The sequence below is a fragment of the Ciconia boyciana genome, chromosome 3 (assembly GCF_034638445.1).
Source record: "Ciconia boyciana chromosome 3, ASM3463844v1, whole genome shotgun sequence".
Taxonomy (NCBI): domain Eukaryota; kingdom Metazoa; phylum Chordata; class Aves; order Ciconiiformes; family Ciconiidae; genus Ciconia; species Ciconia boyciana.
Genome location: NC_132936.1, coordinates 28776204 through 28795336, shown reverse-complemented (window position 1 = coordinate 28795336; position 19133 = coordinate 28776204). Strand labels below are relative to the sequence as shown.

The window sequence follows — 19133 nt, the reverse complement described above, 5'->3', positions numbered from 1 at the left end:
GCCCTGCCCAGACTGGCCCAAGGGCTACTGCATGAACTATCTCCCATTTAATTTCTTCAAAGGCTTGTCATTGCTCAGGGCTCCATTTGAAATCCTTCTTCTTCTGGGTCACTTGACAGAGAGGGCTTACAATCAGACTGTAATTTGGAATATGCATTCTCCAAAAACCCACAACACCTAGGAAAGCTTGTGTTTCTTTTTTGCTCATTGGTGAAGACATGGCTGTTATTTTGTTAATCACATCCATTGGGATCTGACAACATCCATCTTGCCATTTTTTTCCCAAAAACTGGATCTCCTGTACAGGTCCCTTGACCTTACTTTGTTTTATGGCAAAACTGGCTTTCAGAAGGATTTGGACTATTTTCTTCCCTTTCTCAAAAACTTCTTCTGCTGTATTGCCCCACACAATGATGTCATCAATATATTGCAGGTGTTCTGGAGCTTCACCCTGTTCCAGTGCCATCTGGATCAGTCCATGGCAAATGCTGGGGCTGTGTTTCCACCCCTGGGGCAATCAATTCCAAGTGTACTGAACGCCCCTCCAAGTGAAAGCAAACTGCGGCCTGCACTCCGCTGCCAAAGTGATTGAGAGGAACGCATTAGCGATATCACTTGTAGCATACCATTTGGCTGCCTTTGACTCCAGTTTGTATTGAAGTTCTAGCATGTCTGGCATGGCAGCAGTGACGTGACATCATTCAGGCCACAATAGTCTACTGTTAGTCTCCACTCTGTTAGACTTTTGCCATATGGGACTGTTAAAGGGTGAACGAGTCTGACTGATCACTCCTTGGCTCTCCAGTCGACAAATCAGCATATGCATGGGAATCAAGGAGTCTTGGTTGGTGTGATATTGCTGCGGGTGCGCTGTTGTGGTAGCAATTGGCACCTGTTGTTCTTCGACCTTCAGCGACCCCACAACAGAAGGGTCCTCTGAAAGACCGAGCAAGGTAGACAGCTGTTTAATTTCCTCTGTCTCCAAGGCAGCTATACCAAAAGCCCACCGGTACCCTTTTGGGTCCCTGAAACACCCTCCCCTGAGGTAGGCAATGCCAAGGACGCATGGAGCCTCTGGGCCAGTCACAATGCGGTGCTTTTGCCACTCATTCCCAGTTACGCTCACTTTGGCCTCCAATACAGTTAGCTGTTGGGATCCCCCTCTCACTCCACAAATACAGATGGGTTCTGCCCCTGTAGAGCTTGATGGCATTAGGGTGCACTGTGCACCGGTGTCTACTGGAGCCTTATAGTCCTGTGGGTCTGATGTGCCAGGCCATCGAATCCACACAGTCCAGGCAACTCGGTTGTCCCTCTCCTCCACCCGGCTGGAGGCAGGGCCCCTCTAATCCTGGTCATAGTATTCATTACCCACTTCTTGTAAATAAGAGTCAGGAGTCCCTTCATTAAAATCAGGAGTAAGATCAGCTCTTTTACTCTGTCTGGGGAACTGCCCACTGGAAACTGGAGCAGCAATTTTCCTGGAAGAACCCCCTTTGGTGATTGTTTTTCCTTGCAACTCAAGTACCCATGCCTCTAGGGCCGAGGTAGGTTTTCCGTCCCACTACCTCACGTCCTCTCCGTAGTCATGCAGGTAAAACCATAGGGTGCCCTGTGGTGCGTACCCTCTATATCCTCTCTCTTGAGCAGAAGAATGCTGACTCCTAACAGCTGAGATGCTGGTCCATACAGGTAGGGAGTAGGGGATATCCTCTTTGAATCATTGGACCTCCCGGGACAGTTTGTCCACAGCTGAGACAAGGGAGGAAGAGATACTTTCTTCATATTCACTGAGCTGGCAAGCTGCTTCATCCACCATTGGTCCTTCTTTCATCCTTCCAGGTCAGTATTGCCAATGAGTTGGCATATGATGCTGGTGCGCTCCGTACCAACTTCTGCCACATGGGTCATGTGCGCTTGACTTCATCTGGATCTTTGGATAACTGCTTGTTGTTCAGGTCACTATAAATCACCTCCAGCATGGCTAATTCCCTCAGGTACTGAATACATCTCTCCATGGTGGTCCATTTGCCTGGGCAACAAATAACATCTTCCTTGATGGGATACTTTTCCTTCATACCTGACAGTAGTCACCTACAGATGCTGAGGGCTTGTGCCCCTTTTCCAATGTCTTTGTCAATGCCCCCTTCCCTAGAAAGGGATCCCAACTGCTTGGCTTCCTTACCCTCTAATTCAAGGCTACTGGCCCCATAATCCCAGCATCAGAGCAGCCAGGTGACAACATGCTCGCCTGGACAATGGCTGAAATATTTTTGCATATCTCGCAGCTCACTCAGGGATAGGGATCAGGCGGTTTCCGTCTCATTTACGAGTTCTTCCTCCTCTCCTCATGAAGGCCCTGCTTTTTCATCCTCTCTTTCTAAACGAGCTGACTTTCACTTCCAAGATTTCTTCTTGTGTATAGGGGTGACTGACATCGGCACAGGTTCGTTCCCTGCTTCAGTGGCAGTGCTTGTCACCTTGTCATCAGATCCAGAGACCTTCTCTTTCCCCTGTGGGTACTAAATAGTGTTGAACAGGGCTTAGCAGGCATGGGCCAGGCCCTAGCACTTTGCAGTGATTTGTGTCTCTCTGGAACTGCCAGGGTGACAGTATACTTTTTCCAAACACTTTATTAGTTTTTCAGGATATTGCACTTGTTCAGGCGTGAAGTTCCAAAACACTAGAGGTGCCCACCATCCTAGGCATTTGCCCATGCTATCCCACACACCCTGCCACTCATAACTATCCAGCCTTTGGGCAGATCTCTAGGTGGTATTTTAATTAGTTGTTTAATCTTAAACAAGGCCTGACACACATTCAGGAGACATAGCAATAGGAACATGCTGCTTTGAACATCCCATGGATATTCAAAATTCTCAAGAGCTATTGTAATCAGCCTGGAGGATATGGGGAAGCTGAATGAAGGTGTCTCCCTCATAGATTGGATCTCCGAGAAGAAGAGGTAAAAAGTGTAATTATTAATAGTTTCCGTGAGATGTCTCCCAAAGTACAGGGATGACAGCAGTGCTGAGTACGATCTCACAACCAAGAATTTTATCATACCATAAGCCAGTGTTACACAGTACAGCAAAGCAATAACACAGTACAGCAAAGCAATAACCTTAATCCAGCTCCCAGAGGTGATAAACAGCACCGCAAGGAATGCATACAGCAAGTGAGGTGTTACATAACACAACCCTGACAACAAGCACAACAACTCTGAGAGCAAAGGAATCAACATTGTGAGCAGCGACTATTAAACTAATGTAATGAAAGCTTACCACAAATTTGTTTTAACGCGCTCTGGTCAGATCTGTCATTATCTCAACCCTTCATGCCCTACGTTGCGTGCCAAAAGTGACTGTCGTGGTTTAACCCCAGTTGACAACTAAGCACCACACAGCTGCTCGCTCACTCTCCCCTCTCCCCGGAGGGATGGGGGAGAGAATGTGAAGAGTGAAAGTAAGAAAACTCATGGGTTGAGATAAGAACAGTTTAATAACTGAAATAAAATAGTAGTAGTAATAACAACAACAACAATTTGTAATTAAAAGGAAAACAACGAGATAGAAAGAGGAACAAAACCCAAGAAAAAACAAGTGATACAACCGCTCACCACCTGCTGATCGATGCCCAGCCAGTCCCTGAGCAGCGATCGCTGCCCCCTGGCCAACTCCCCCCAGTTTATATACTGAGCATGGCGTCATATGGTATGGAATAGCCCTTTGGCCAGTTTGGATCAACTACCTTGGCTGTGCCCCCTCCCACCTTCTTGTGCACCTGGCAGAGCATGGGAAAAGCCCTTGACTAGTGTAAATATTACTCAGCAACAACTAAAACGTCAGTGTGTTATCAACATTATTCTCATCCTAAATCCAAAACACAGCACTATGCCACCTACTAGGAAGAAAATTAACTCTATCCCAGCCGAAACCAGGACAGGGTAGTTTTGAGTTTTTTATGGATCAGTATTTGTGTAATGAACCAAGGTGTGCGTATGGTACTGAATGTACTAATGATGATCCTGGGTATCCCGGAACAAGTGATACTGAGGCTTTCTTAGACTTCTTCTCCCTATAAGAAACTAAGTTCTTAGCACTGATTAGTGGGACAAAACCAGTAGTCCAAAGCCAGAATCAAGGAGGCTGTGGGACAGTTCATTGGGTATAGATGAGTGTACTGTAGCAAGGAACTTACATTTTGCTTTTATGTGGTACATTCACATGAGTCTCAGACTAATGTAGATTAATTTGCCTTATAACTGTTACTTTAAGAAACACATACTGTATTAGACAGCCTTCACTAGAAGACATACAAGTTATAAATTAAGGTATAAGTAAGGTATAAATGAAAAGATATATAAAAATATATATATAAGCTATAAATTTGCAACTGGTATAGCCTAATACCAGATTTCTACGTTCCAGATAGAAATGCTATTTTCAGTAAATTCTGATTACATAAATGCACACAAGATCTTTGGATATGGAATGAGGATGTATATCAAATGGACCATTTGGCAGGTATATGCTCTCCTTTGAAGAAAAGCTTTCATCAAACAAAGCAGGGAAGGATGGGTCAAGTGTGCCTCATAATTATCAATTTGATACAACTGAATACACTTTCAAAAGAGAACAATAACAAACGACATTCCCAAGGCATTCCAGCCACTGCAGAGTAAGTATCATGTCATCACTGAGAATTACTTTCCTTGTATCACTTGTCGTATTTGCAGATTAGTATCTGGAAATAGAACTAGGTCCTCCATAAATTTTGTTATCAATTCTGATATTCAGCATGTGTATTAGAATAAAAAATAATGTGCTGACAGGACTTCCAAGCCCTGCATGCTCAGGTTCACAGTTATGCAAAACTTTCATGTTTCAGTTTAACTACTTTTATATACTCATGTAAGATTTTATGCATCTATTCCTTACAGTACAGGAAGATTTATTTATTTGAAGTCTAACAACTAAGCAAAATGACTGCAGTAATTTTGTCTAGCTTCTGGGCTGACCACCAGATTAGTTCCAACTCTGCAAAATTCAAAGAAGTAATGGTTTAACACCTTTTTTTAAACAGTCATTGGGTAATTTCCTGCCTAAAATTGTTGAGCCTGTATGGATAACAGCTTCAAATTCATAAATTTATCGCACAAACTTGTGTATCTTCTGAAATAATTGGTTCACTTTTACATCCATTTCCTACGCAGTCACTCAAATCATTACTGTTGACACTGCTTAGCTGGCATCTTTTTCCAAGCAACTTTTTTTTTTTAAAGCTCACTCTTAAAATAACCTCAACTTGAGGTTATCTCTTCCAAAGCATGGTTGTCATTTAGGAACACAAATAAATGCTTCTCCATCTGCCAATGACAAAAAGTTTCCATTTATCCTAAATTCTCAACCTGTAGCACGATTTCTATGCTTTAAGGTACAGATAAGAGGCATCAGCTAAAATTGAGCTGGAAAATTCTAATAGGCTGTGCAGCAGTCATTACAGTCCAATTCAAATAAAGTACAAAAAACCTCTTCCCTGCCCATTTCAGATTTTCCAAACCACATGAGGCAAGAACTGCTTTGCCATGGAGATGGCTCCCTCTACCACATGGAAACCAGAAAAGTTTTGATCAGTCAAATTCCTTGTATACTCCAGACCACTCACGCAAAAATATGACAATGTAGGCTTTTATTTACAGTAGTTTAAGGTTGCCTTAATATAACTTAGCTAAATATACCATTTATGTACACTATTTCTCCACACATTTACATGGACCAAGACTTTGAACCAGGAAAAGTATAAAATAAACCACAGCAGGCTGTCTTCTGCCTTAAGACAGTGCATCAAATTATCAGCACAACACATCTCAAAGCCATCTCCTATAACAAGTTTTTTCTTAGGCACATGCTTGGTCATCTATGAAAGATTTTATGAGCTGCTTCAAGATATTGAAATGTCTCTTCTGTATCTGAATTTTTTCAAAACATACAGTCAAAGAAGAGACATTTCAACTCAGATTTGATTGTTTGAAGCAAACAATGAAGGAGTTGCTTTCAAACAAACTGAAGCCTCTGAACAAGAAACTGGCACAGGGAAGACTGTTCTTTTGTAGACTGCCACTAAAGCAAAGTTTCCATGGGTATAACAGCTTGTGGAGGTCATAAAGGTAAATGCTACTTTAAAAAGTACTTTAAACAACAATTAAAAGCATGTAAAATTGTGACTTCATTTTAATGCTCACCAGTAAGAGCAGGAAAAAAAAAAACCAACCTAAGTGATTTATATTATAATACTTGATTCATTTCTACTTCTGGTAAACTGAAATGTCTTTGTGATTACAGAATTATAATGCAGTCTTTGTTTAAAGATTATTTCTAAAGAACATGATACGATTCCCTTAGCATAATGTCCTATCTTCTTGGTGTAATATCACCTATACATACCATTTTTCTTGGATAGAAAGATAGATATATCTGAAAGAAATAAATCCTTTCCATATTACACTGCACCAATCTCCCATTTCTTTATGGGGTTACAATGCCTAAGTCATTTCACGTAGTACTCCACTAATTATACTAGTCATTGTCTCTAATATCGTTAATATTTCCAAAAATTACAAACTTAGAAAAGATGAAAATGCTATGTATCTTTGAATATCACTGTTTTGATATTTCCAATAATAATTGTTTTTCCTAAATATTTGCTTAACCTACTCCAAAATTTTCAGTGAGCAACGCTACCAAAAAAAGAAAAATCTGAGAGAAAGAACAGCCATTTTAAGGCAAAAAAATCAGTTTGTGGGTGACAATTTCACCCATATCAGAATTCCACTAACAAATTAATACACAATCTTATTGAAAATATTGAAAGTTTCGTGCTGGCAGTTCAGAGAGTTACTGAACATAGAGGTGCAAATTCCTTGTCATTTCAAATGAAACAACTACCCAAAGAAATAATCATGTTTATTAATTATAATCAAGAATTATAAGAAAATTGGAAATTCTAGCAAGAAAAAATATTTTAGAGGGTAATTAACACTGAACAGGTGATGAGAACTTCTGTTGCTTTGGTTTTAAATAGAAGAAAATATTAAATCTTATTTTAAACAAGAATTAAACAGCTGCATTAAAATGGCAATATTAGACAGCACCACAAGAGATACTGTGCTTTTCTTAAGTATCTATAAAAATACATTGATACTTTCCTTCAAATAACAAATGAACACTCGATAAACCCCATTACTGTAAACAAGTTTTATTTTCAACAGATTTCTGCAGATCATTCTCTACTGTTTTAAGGAACTTTTAAGAATAGTCTTTCTAATATCAGAGAACAATCTTGAATCCTTTACTAAATATTTACTCCATAACACACTCATTTAGAAAATTTAATATAAGATGAAAAAAAAATCCAATAATCAAATTCTAAACCAAAGAATTTTGTTCAGTTGGGAAAAAACCCCACACTGCACTTCTGGTACTACAAGCACACCAATGCCTTTCAGATTTTTCTGCTGATGTTTTTCAATCAGTGTTTCTCACATTTCAATACACAGAGAAGTTAACTGACATAACTTGGAAGTATATCTTTCAGCAGAAGATAAGCAGTAAATTAATGGGGTTAATAATTTTATCAGAAGTGGCAGACAGAGCATAAGAGTCCCCAAAACATTAAATGGCAAAGGAGAACACAGAAAGCATTATCACTGAAAGAGACGTAAGAGTGTTAACGGATTGCAAAGTAGACAGAAATTTGGCATTGTGGTACAATAAATGACTAAGAAAGTTAAACAGAAGTAGAATAGTAACTAACTATGTGCATCTATAGGAATAAGATTCAGCTCCAGACATTTAAATCCAGATGTCTTCCATTATTGTCAATGGAGGTCAATGCAATCAGAGGAGCCTGGGGAGCAATTCAATTTACCCTAACGTAGGCATCTAGAGGCTCATTAAATAAATCATTCTCCAGACACTATATTGACTGTATAGGCTAGATCTCTATTGATCATAATGGAAGCTTAGGATCCCAGTGTAAAGAATATCTATACCAAGCAGAAAAGAAATTCAGTAAGTCTGTATCAGAACTGGGAGAAAGCCATACTTATATGTATACCACTGCAGCACGTATTACAGGTTTTCAGAGAAGATGGATGAAGACTGGCCAGGGACCCCTGCAAAGTCCAAAAAATTAAATTCCTACTGCTTATCCAAGCTCTATCAATGCTCTAAACAAGAGTGTTCTCATATGATGTTCTATAGTTTTATTTGAGCACAGTGAACATGTAATGCATTTACAGTCTCATATAGTTCATGATCCATTATACTGTAGCATATACTGTAACCTAGATCAGCACATACAATAAAAACCTAAACACATAGGGAAGAAATAAGAAAGAAAACTGCTATCAGCATGGAGACGTTGTAATTTTGTGAAGAATCCTGAAATGTATCCAGCTGGACTCTGGTTATAAGACAAACCAGCAATAAAATGCAGGACTGGGACATGAGGTTTAGGCTGCACACCGACAGAGGGTTTATTCTCACCAGCCCATCACAACATCTTAAAGCTGTGGATGAGAAGACAGAGGCATTCAGCAGACCAGTCTCCAACAGGCCAAAGTGGCAGCCAAATGGACTCCAAAAGAGATTTAGAGGAGAGCCACTACTCTCAGCTCCAGCTCGTACCCTAGATATTTGGGGTATCTTGTGCTCCATGGAAAATGGTCCAACATGGATATTAAACAGAAAATTGTTATCATTTAACTCAGTCTGGCATGGCAGGCACCTTCATTCTAGTAATAGTAATTTTCCTTATAAGGAAGGAAAAGGAACATACAGGAAGCAAAGCTATCCAAGCAGCTATACTACAAACTGGAACTTTAGCAGGGTATGACGACTCCCAGATCACTGGGATAGCAGAATAGAAACTCACAAATGAGAGAAGGTCTAAGGAGAAATTGTCTCAGCCGCTGCAGGCAATCAAAACCAGCAGGATCTGCCTCATTTTGAACACGACTCTTGCCATTAAAACAACAGACACGCATTCAACCACAGCACCAGAAATGAGTCCAAAGGAACAGTGCATATTGATCTGCTCTTGAAAAGCGCTGCTGCTGGCACAGGCTGCAATTCATCTATGCTAGGGTGTTCCCAATTTCAAATACCTCTACGGGATACTTGAATTAACCCAAGGAAGTTTGGCACATTATCCAATATTCCAGTTCTACTTAGTACACCTGCCAGAGAGTCAAAAGATCTGAGCAAGTTCACCACAACAGTTGAAGTTCTCTGTCTATAAATCATTTCCAAAGAGCAACCATCTCCTGCCACAGTGACAGACATCATGTGCTCACTGAATTGTTTAGATTTTACAAGCTAGTTGAACTATGCAGCATTCCCTAAATATGCAGTCTTCGAAACAGAGACTAGCAGGTTTTGCACACCTTTTGGACTACTTAAACCACAGAAGAGTTCTTCCCTTTTAAAACCATGTACCTTGCATAGGGAGTTCACCTGAGCAAGCTCCCCACCTTGACTGATTAGAAATTATTGAATTATTTCATGAATTTATTACTGCATCCCCTTGCAAGCACTCTTGTGGTGTAGCAATGTTATTTGGAATCCTTTACAGATTGTTATTCCTCAATCTATACACTGACCAGAATGACATCTGAAGCCAAGTTCAGCATTAGATGACAAAAGGCATGTAAGAAGCAAGGTGAGTTAAAAAAAAAAAAGGCAGGCTTTCTTCATTGATCATGAGATCAAGTGGAAAATTGCTGTTACCATCAGGTTATAACAGTCCACCAGCAAAACAGTCCTCATTCATTAGAAATCTATGACTGACCCAGTCTAGTCTGTAATGAGATAAAGTCCAAGAGATTCAATTTTACCCTAAGCCTCAGATTTGCAGAAGAAGCAGCATCACTCTAAGAGATCCAGTGACTTGGGCTGAAGAACATCTCTTCAACCAATCCAAGTGACAAAGTTATCAACGTGTGATACAACTGTGGCAAAAAACTTGCCTTTTACTGAGATATGGTTAAACCTCTTGGACAAGGATCAGTGTCAGAACAGAAGGATATTAAGTGCCCAGTCACGTAATGCCTCCAGATACCAGCAAATCCCCAGTATACGTGCAGATTAAAAAAAAAAATTAGTTTTCTGGATAAACTGATCATTGGAAAAAATCAAATAATTCTTAAAATAAAAACAAGGAGGCTGAGTAATGAATACATTTCCTCAGACTGATAAGTATTCCTTATGTCTACTCTTGAAATATGTAGACTTAACGTTTTTGATGCAGCCATAAAAGAATGAGAAAAACAAGGCATTAAAACACAAAACCATACCTGGAGATTTGATGTTTGTCAACCCTTTTGAACATAGAGTAAACTAGATACTAGAGCTCTCCAAACAGCACAGTTTGGCTCAAGAATGCTGGCATTCTCTCTGTAAAAACTCTGCTGTAAAAACAGATTTTTTCTTTATTAACAGCACAATAAAAGACAAAAGTCACATTTTAAGATGATGATCAAAGGAAACAGAAGTGCAAAAAAACATATATTAGCCCTTGCTGTCATAATAAGGAGAACTGCTTACATATAAAGATCCTTTTATATTCTATCTTATGCACAGAGTGCACTGTAATCAAGACGTATTTGAACTCTAGACTGCAAGTATGACAAGAGTCTTTCTGCATTCAGTGACACAAGAAAGCTTGTTTTAAAATGCACATGACTATTTTCCCTTTTTTTTTTTAACTTTTGTTAATTCATCATTAATTAAAAGATTACTTGACTGCAGGGAAAATGCAAACAGAAAAATAAAGCAGCTCTACTACCAGACTGCTCTGAACTGTCTCAGGAGAAGTAACATACACCCCATTTTTTAGTGCCTGCTGTAGGTTCTAAAAACAGGGAAATAACTCTGGTAACAAAATACAAGAAAAAGCCCAACTACTGTAATGCAACTAAAAAACCAATCTTTCTTGTTTTAAAAAAAAATTTCCTCAGATTTTCACTGGTATTGCCCCAGTTCTCAAGCCCCAAACCCAACTCCATTAAGTAGATGAATTAGAAAAAGAAAAAAGAAAAAAAAGGAATTTAAACAATGAAACTTAGAATCATAGAATCGTTTAGGCTGAAAAAAACCTTTAAGATCATCGAGTCCAACCATTAACCTAACACTACACCAAGACCACCACTAAACCACATCCCTAGGCGCCATATCTACACGTCTTTTAAATACCTCCAGGGATGTTGACTCAACCACTTCCCTGGGCAGCCTGTTCCAATGCTTGACAACCCTTTCAGTGAAGAAAGTTTTCCTAATATCCAGTCTAAACCTCCCCTGGTGCAACTTGAGGCCATCTCCTCTCGTCCTATCACTTGTTACCTGGGAGAAGAGCCCCACACCCACCTCGCTACAACCTCCTTTCAGGTACTTGTAGAGACCGATAAGGTCTCCCCTCAGCCTCCTCTTCTCCAGGCTAAACAACCCCAGTTCCCTCAGCCGCTCCTCATAAGACTTGTGCTCTAGACTCTTCACCAGCTTCGTTGCCCTTCTTTGGACACACTCCAGCACCTCAATATCTTTCTTGTAGTGAGGGGCCCAAAACGGAACACAGCATTCCACGTGCGGCCTCACCAGTGCCGAGTACAGGGGCGCAATCACTTCCCTCGTCCTGCTGGCCACACTATTTCTGATACAAGCCAGGATGCTATTGGCCTTATTAGCCACCTGGGCACACTGCTGGCTCATGTTCAGCTGGCTGTCAACCAACACCCCCAGGTCCTTTCCCTCCAGGCAGCTTTCCAGCCACTCTTCCCCAAGCCTGTAGCGTTGCATGGGGTTGTTGTGACCCAAGTGGAGGACCCAGCACTTGGCCTTGTTCAACCTCATACAGTTGGCCTCAGGCCATTGATCCAGCCTGTCCAGATCCCTCTGTAGAGCCTTCCTAGCCTCAAGGAGATCAACACTTCTGCCCAACTTGGTGTCATCTGCAAACTTACTGAGGGTGCACTCGATCCCCTCATCCAGATCACTGATAAAGATATTGCCATAAAGACCACTAGCTTCTGCTCCCCCATGTACAGCGGGGGGGGGGAGGGGGGGGGCGGGGTGTGATATTTGAAGGACATTTTGTTTTTCTCCCTGTGTGAGTGGACTTAAGATAGGACACAGGGAACAGGAAAAGCTCAGAGCACACCACACTATGCAGAATTCAGTTTCACAGCTAAATAGCATTGTATGTTTCAATATAAAATCAGAACCTAACCTTCTTTCAAGAAGTAGCAATCATTGTAATGTTTAAATACTTAAGCCCTATCATAGTACTTTAACTTTCCTAAATCAATATATTAAATTTCTGAAACATAAATTGTGCATAGCACAAATAATGTATAAAAGAGCTGTCCTGTCTGTATTCATGAGATTCAACAGATTTCAAAGACATGAAGCAGAATGCTAAATCAATTCTGAAAGTAAAAATAATTTTTATTTACATCGTGCCTATGTGGTATATCAGCAGAGTGCACATTTGATACAACATGCTGCTTTTCTGGATGACTGAATATGAAAGATAGCCACAATTTGCTGGCCGAATATAGACAGACGGAATATGACAGCTATATGATGTTACAACAATTACATGGACATTATCAAAAGAGAAGGCAAAGTATACAGGATTCTGGGTTTTGGTTTGGAAGTCAGTTTATACGATTACAGGAAATCTGAACATTTAATAAAATAATTTTAAAATATTATTTCAAACAATTATATCTAGATTAATAAACTATTCTATAAAAACTTTTCTGTTCAAAAAGCACAGGAACACAACTGGAAGAGACCTGCTATGCCATTCAGTTTGTCCTGGAAGGTAATAAAAAGATACAGATGAATAGATTTGCATCTCAAAAACCGTTAACCCCTGTCTCAGAACTGGGGGTAAATAGACAAAGAGCTTAAATACATTACTGGTAGCGTGTGTGGCAACATACAGCAAGTATTTTTCAGCAGATGGCTATAAAGAGAGAGCTGGATGGTTAAGAAGGTATTTGACAGAGCCTGCTAAAGACCGTATTTAGTGACACTCAGATACTTCACAATTGCTGAACTTAGAAATTTGGCAACCAGATAGACAAATCCATCTATTACTTTTCTTAAAATGTCATGGAATTACTTGCTGCTGCTGTGATGGCTAATAAAACAGAAACCTCTTCTGACAAGTACACAGTCTTTCTACAGAGGTAATAAAGTGCAAGTCTGACAGGCGGTTCAAGACTATGAAAGGAACCTTAGAAAATTAAAGGTCTGGCTTTAACATCCATTTTTATACATACAATTCTACGAAGATACTACGGTATGGAAAGAAAACCTGTGTTGCTGGGAATAAAACAAGTCATAAGAGACCAGATTCTGATCTAAATTAGTTTTAGTACAGGAAAGATATTTATTGCTTTCATTCTTGTCAGTGCAAGAACCTTATCACTAACCTGCTCATACACTAGATTACTAAAGACAGATTTCAGTGCCTAATATGTAACAACTATGAAAACTGATCCTATTTCTTTCTATGGTAGCTAGAACAGTTAAAAAATATCACTAAAATTATGCCAGCATTGTAATTAATGTCCTCAAAGAGAGATTATGTAGCTAGAGCTCTTCTCTGTCCCTAAGACATGCCATAGGCTGAAAGACTGTCCAAAATTTTCCTGTATAATGTAAGCCAGATGATGAAAACTGAAAGTCAAAAGTAAGGGCAGATACATTTTTAACAGGTTAAAAAAAGGGCTGAACAAATTAAAGTACTTTAAAGTGAATAACCATAGGAAAATGCCACCGCAACTGTGGCTTCACAACAAAGGCTGGAGAATTCCAATTTTAAAGAACATAACTGAGAAATCTAGTAGCAACCGAAAAAGGGATTGTGTTTGGAGTGAAAGAGCACATATTTTTACCATAGCACTTATTACTGTGATTCGTAGAATACTTGTGCCCACACAATAACCTCCAAGTATATCATAGTCTAAAATTATTTTATGTTTTCTAGTACATCATCATCAGTTGTGGTCTATTTGAATAACACCCATGAAACAAAAATATGGTGAAAAATAATGGTTTTATACCAGCTCCACTTCACTGAAGAAATATTGCTTTAAGATTTCAAATCTACTACACAGAAATTAACTTTTTGTAATTCTAAGGGTTTTTAAAAAACACAGTTTCTGTAACAAAAATACTGTCTTATGAAACAAAGTTAAAATATTAAATGACAAATAGTGAAACAGATTCTTGTCAATATTCAGTAAGCTTAGATAACTGTAAGATACACTGATATGCTGATTAGTAATTTAAAGCCTGAGAAAAGAAAGTTTCAGAGGGAAATACACAGAAGCATGATTGAGTTTAATATGCATCTACATTAGCTACAGGGCTTAATTAAAACTACATCACTCTCTTAAATCTACATAATTATGTCCCAAAGACACTTTCCCTTTAGTATCCTTAACTTTACTGATAAACCAGTAAGGACCTCGGATTTAAAAGGTAGGCAATATTGTTTTAAAGTAAAATACATCCTTGCAAGTAAAAGGGTAAAAAAGTAAGGGTTGGTTTGTTTTTATCCCTTCTAGTGCTCAGAAATCCAGATGCGGCAGGCAAAACAAAATTCTAATGCACACTGAAAGAAAACAGTACCAAGTGAAGTTGCAGATTATTCCCCCACCAAAAGGTACAGGGGACTGATGCAGCATCTACCACTGGGGGGAAAAAGTGAACATGGCTAATTTTGGAAATGCCAAAATTCGGGGGGGGGGGGGCCCGCATGCCTTTACCAGTGAATATTCTACCTGTAAATTTAAATACCACCCAAGTTAACTAGTCAAATTCCATAGCACAGCATTATGCACCACTTACCATGTATTACTATTCTTACTCCCATTTTTTAAACTTCTGTATATAGCTAAATCATGTGCAGGCTATATATACCTATATATATACACACACACACACACTATGTATATTCATTTATTTATATATTTATATAAAGTTGTAAGTTAACAGTCCCTTTTCAGTGATGATTACATACATTGCATATAGGCAGAAATGGTGAAAAACTGATTACTTTCATCTGATTTTGCTGAAGTAAGTGGTAGGACATTTTTACCGTGTATCATGAAGAACATCTAATCTTATATTCACACCTGATTTCTCATCATCTGACTTCTTACATGTCAACTGAAGCTATGATGTGCTTCATTTACTTGCCTAATTTGGAAAAAAAAGGTAAAAGGGACTACGAGAGAAAGAGCCACAGAACACTATCTGTAAGTATAGATACTGTCTTGCTAATATTCTCTACATTTGATAGTCAGTGAGGAATCTTATCCCAGCTCCTTCCTATGACTTAGCAGAATTTAACAGGACTCTGCAAGAAGTTATTCACGTTTGATCATACTTCTTGGAATACAATCAAGTGCAATCCCTGTGAGAATGCCTTCTCAGTTCTCTCACTTCCAGAATCCATTACAGATCTCTTTCCTACTGCTTAGGTCAATAGGTATACAAAACAAATTGAAGAAATCAAACCATGCAGACCAGTATGTCAGTAATATGACAACAGTACTCAGCTGAGTGTTTCAAAATTCTGAAGTGCTCCAGAAGAGAAGGGAATAGAATGCTAGCAAGCATAAATGAATGCGCATAGGACACGAAGGCCAAATTCCCACCTATAAAACACAACTTTAAATAAAAATGATAACATATGATAGAAAGAATCTTGCATAGACTTAAAATACTTACTGTGATACACTTAGTGCCCAAAATAACCCAATTTTAATGGCAATTGAAACTTATTTCCATTCAGTTAAAGAAGGATATTATGATTCCTTGGACTAAACTCCGTGGCCAGACCACAGAGGTTTTGCAAGAAATTCCTAGTTTTCAGGCTCAGCTCTAACTGTTCATATGGAACCAAATGGGGAAGAATAATAGCTGTCCACAACTTAAATCCTCAGGATTTTCAGTTATTTGAGTCCAACCCCTCACTGCTTCTTATTAGCAAATTACTATAGCTAAAGGAAAGAAAACAAAACCTTTTTCCAGCTACAACCAACAAGAAAGCTGTACTAATTCAGCTTGACTCAGATGCAACATCAGCAATCTATGCATTTATGGCTTCAAGTCATGCTTTTAATTCTCATGCCTAGCTGTATAAATTTTGACTATAAAACAAATTCACTCAAAACACCTCTTCTGCATATTGTTTATTAAAATATAAAATGAACTCCAGACTATCCTCTTCAGCTGAGATCATGCCAGATAATCAAACTCAGCAGCCATCTCTCTTCGCATGAATATCACCTTCAACAACAGTTATGTCCCATTTGAACAATGCACCGGATAACCTCCAGGCTTCAATTTATATGCAAAAAAACCATTAAGGAAGGTTTTAGGAGTAGGTCCTAAAGGAGTAGGTCTCCTGATGATTGATTCACTGCCATAAAGCTGATTTCTGGAAACTAAGATGACTATGGAGTTGAGACTGGACATTTTTAACTTGCCATTCAGTGTATCACTGTGGCAAAGGCTGTTCAGCTCCTAACAACCGGTGTCTTGGTTGAGTCACTTCACAGTTTTGCACAAATACTCTGATTTCATAGACCTGGATGTTCAGAAGAATGTGACAAAGGACTATACTGAGGGAGGGGGAAGCAAAACCATACAAAAGAACTTGGGAACAGTGAAATATGAAAGTCCTTTTCTTTAGCCTTTGGGGTTGAAATTCAAATTAAATATTAATTTTTACTTCAAGCCTACATGCCTAGGACGCACCTGGACCACCTACTGTCTTGAAACTCCCATAACAATTGCACATTACTGTTTTTTTCTTCAAACTTGCATTTAAAGAAAAGGTTTAATGTAAATTCAATAATAAGTTTGGGAATCAAAATGTCTCATGTAAATGAAAATGAATTTCCATGTTTCTTCTGACAATTAAATCACTTTTAGCCTCCTATTAAATCAATTTCAAGAGCTAACTTTGTAGAATACAAAAAACGTTTGGAAACATATCATAAAAGTATTTTGACCTTCTTTACGCTCAATTATACTAGGTAAGCCTAGCCATTCAACATATAATAATGTTATGAATAGAATGTCACTTTGCCAATACAGAATAAAAATGATTCACTCAAAATCTTTAAAATTCACTTGTTTTATCTCACTACAACTAGAGTATGAAATGATAATTTCCAAATAATGAAAGAGAAATACAGACAGTAAGTGGTTCTACTGAAGCTAATTTTTACAGTCACTGGTGGAAGGAAAAAAATTCTATTTCATTTTATGATAAGTTTAACACAAAAATACAATTTAATCAAGAACTTGACTATCTAGTCCTCTGATAACCAATGAAAGCAAGGGCAATGTGCTTAACTATATTAATGCTTTGTTACCATGACATACTCTTCCACTTCCACAGATTTCAGGGGGATAAGATTTTACAGGTAATATATGCTGCACTTTTATTACTTTCTTTTATATCCTAGAAGAGAGCAAACATTTTCTTGAAGTTCTATACTAGCCTTTATACATCTCAGAAGAATTCAAGCCTAGCCATCTATTTGCATTACAGTACTACTAATTTACAATTTAAAAAAGATAAGATTTTAATCTGTATAGAGGAATTTCAATTATATTTATATCTTTATCTCTCGAATGTCAAATATTGCGGCTTACTGTTCAACATGTCACTCTAGGCTGCAGATTTGTAAAGTTTAAATAATACAAGAATAAAAGTAGCAAATGACATTAAAATATGGAATTGTAACTAAAAATGTGACAGAATAAAGATCCTTTTCTGATTTATGAAGCAAAATAAGTTCCCAAAATAGTAGGCACCATTACCCAATATAAAAAGGGGGCAAGTAAAAAAAGAATCTAGCTGCAAATCAACCCCCAAATCTCAAACAAATGTGAAAGTAAAATACCAAAAGCAAATGTAACCAACTGACTGATAAGCAAATATTCCTGGGGATTTAAGGAGGTAGAGGTTGTTTTAAAGAACCATCACATCATCCATCCATTATAAATTGCGCTGGGGATAGTTGTGCGTGCTTAAAAGCACTGCCCTGCAGATTATCAAGTGCCTATTTCTATTTTCATTCAAATACACGGGGTTTTTTTATAATGTAATTGTATAGACCTACAAAGCATTATAGCATAAGCACTTCTAATTTACATCTATATGTTATATTTGTTCATTCCTTATGATCTTGTCTCCCTCTAGTGGCTGGCCCTCAAAAATTTCCTTCTACCTGTATTCAGACCTGTATGCAGAATCATGGGATAATTCAGGCTAGAAAGGACCTCAGGAGGTCTCTAGTCCAAGCTCCCCCTCATGGAATTTCTGGTTGGCCCTGGTAGAAACATTCACCACTAGCTGTTTGCAATCAAAGTAAAGCCTCACTCCTGAATCCAGATTCAAGGACCTCCTAAGATCATTTGGAAAATAAATGGAAGAGCCAGGAAAATCAAATCACTGGAACTATCTCATTGGGACGTATCTTCATCTCGAAGTTTCACCACTTCTTAAAAGAGTAGGAGATGTATTCCTTTGCATATTGATGCAATATATGGCTGGCAAGTTGTCTGTCCTCAGTTTCATACATGATCATCATGTGTGGAAGAAACATCTAGACTATATTAATAAACAACTGAAGCTCAAAAGCTTCATTGTGAAGGGTTTGCTTCTTTACCAATCACAGACCCTGAGCAAGGTTAAGTCTGAGTAAACTTTTCTCTTCCTTCTTCCAGGAAAACGTCTGTGATGAGGACCTTTACTAGCGGGAAGGGATGAAGAGTCATACCTCAGACAGGAACCTCCAACAACTGGAAAACCACCTGCTCATTGCCATTTGCAATCAACTGCTACAGAAAACAAGCCATATGAAACTGCAGTAAGATGACCCGGAAAATTAAGTCAGGAAGAATAAGAGGCTTCACTAGCCTGAATGCCACTACATCCCCCAGGAGAGAGTCCTAGAACACAGGGGCTAAAGAGCCATGTCTTGTTCTCAGTAAGAAGTCACAAGGGCAAGAAAGCTGTTCTGTCATCAGGATAAT

At 38.7% G+C, this 19133-nt stretch overlaps 1 protein-coding gene across 2 annotated transcripts in view; it reads right to left on the bottom strand.

Moving 5' to 3' along the window:
* PRIM2 (DNA primase subunit 2) overlaps nt 1–19133 on the bottom strand; it is a 136340-nt gene that overhangs the window by 30912 nt on the left and 86295 nt on the right. The gene's annotated exons all lie outside the window — the stretch shown is intronic.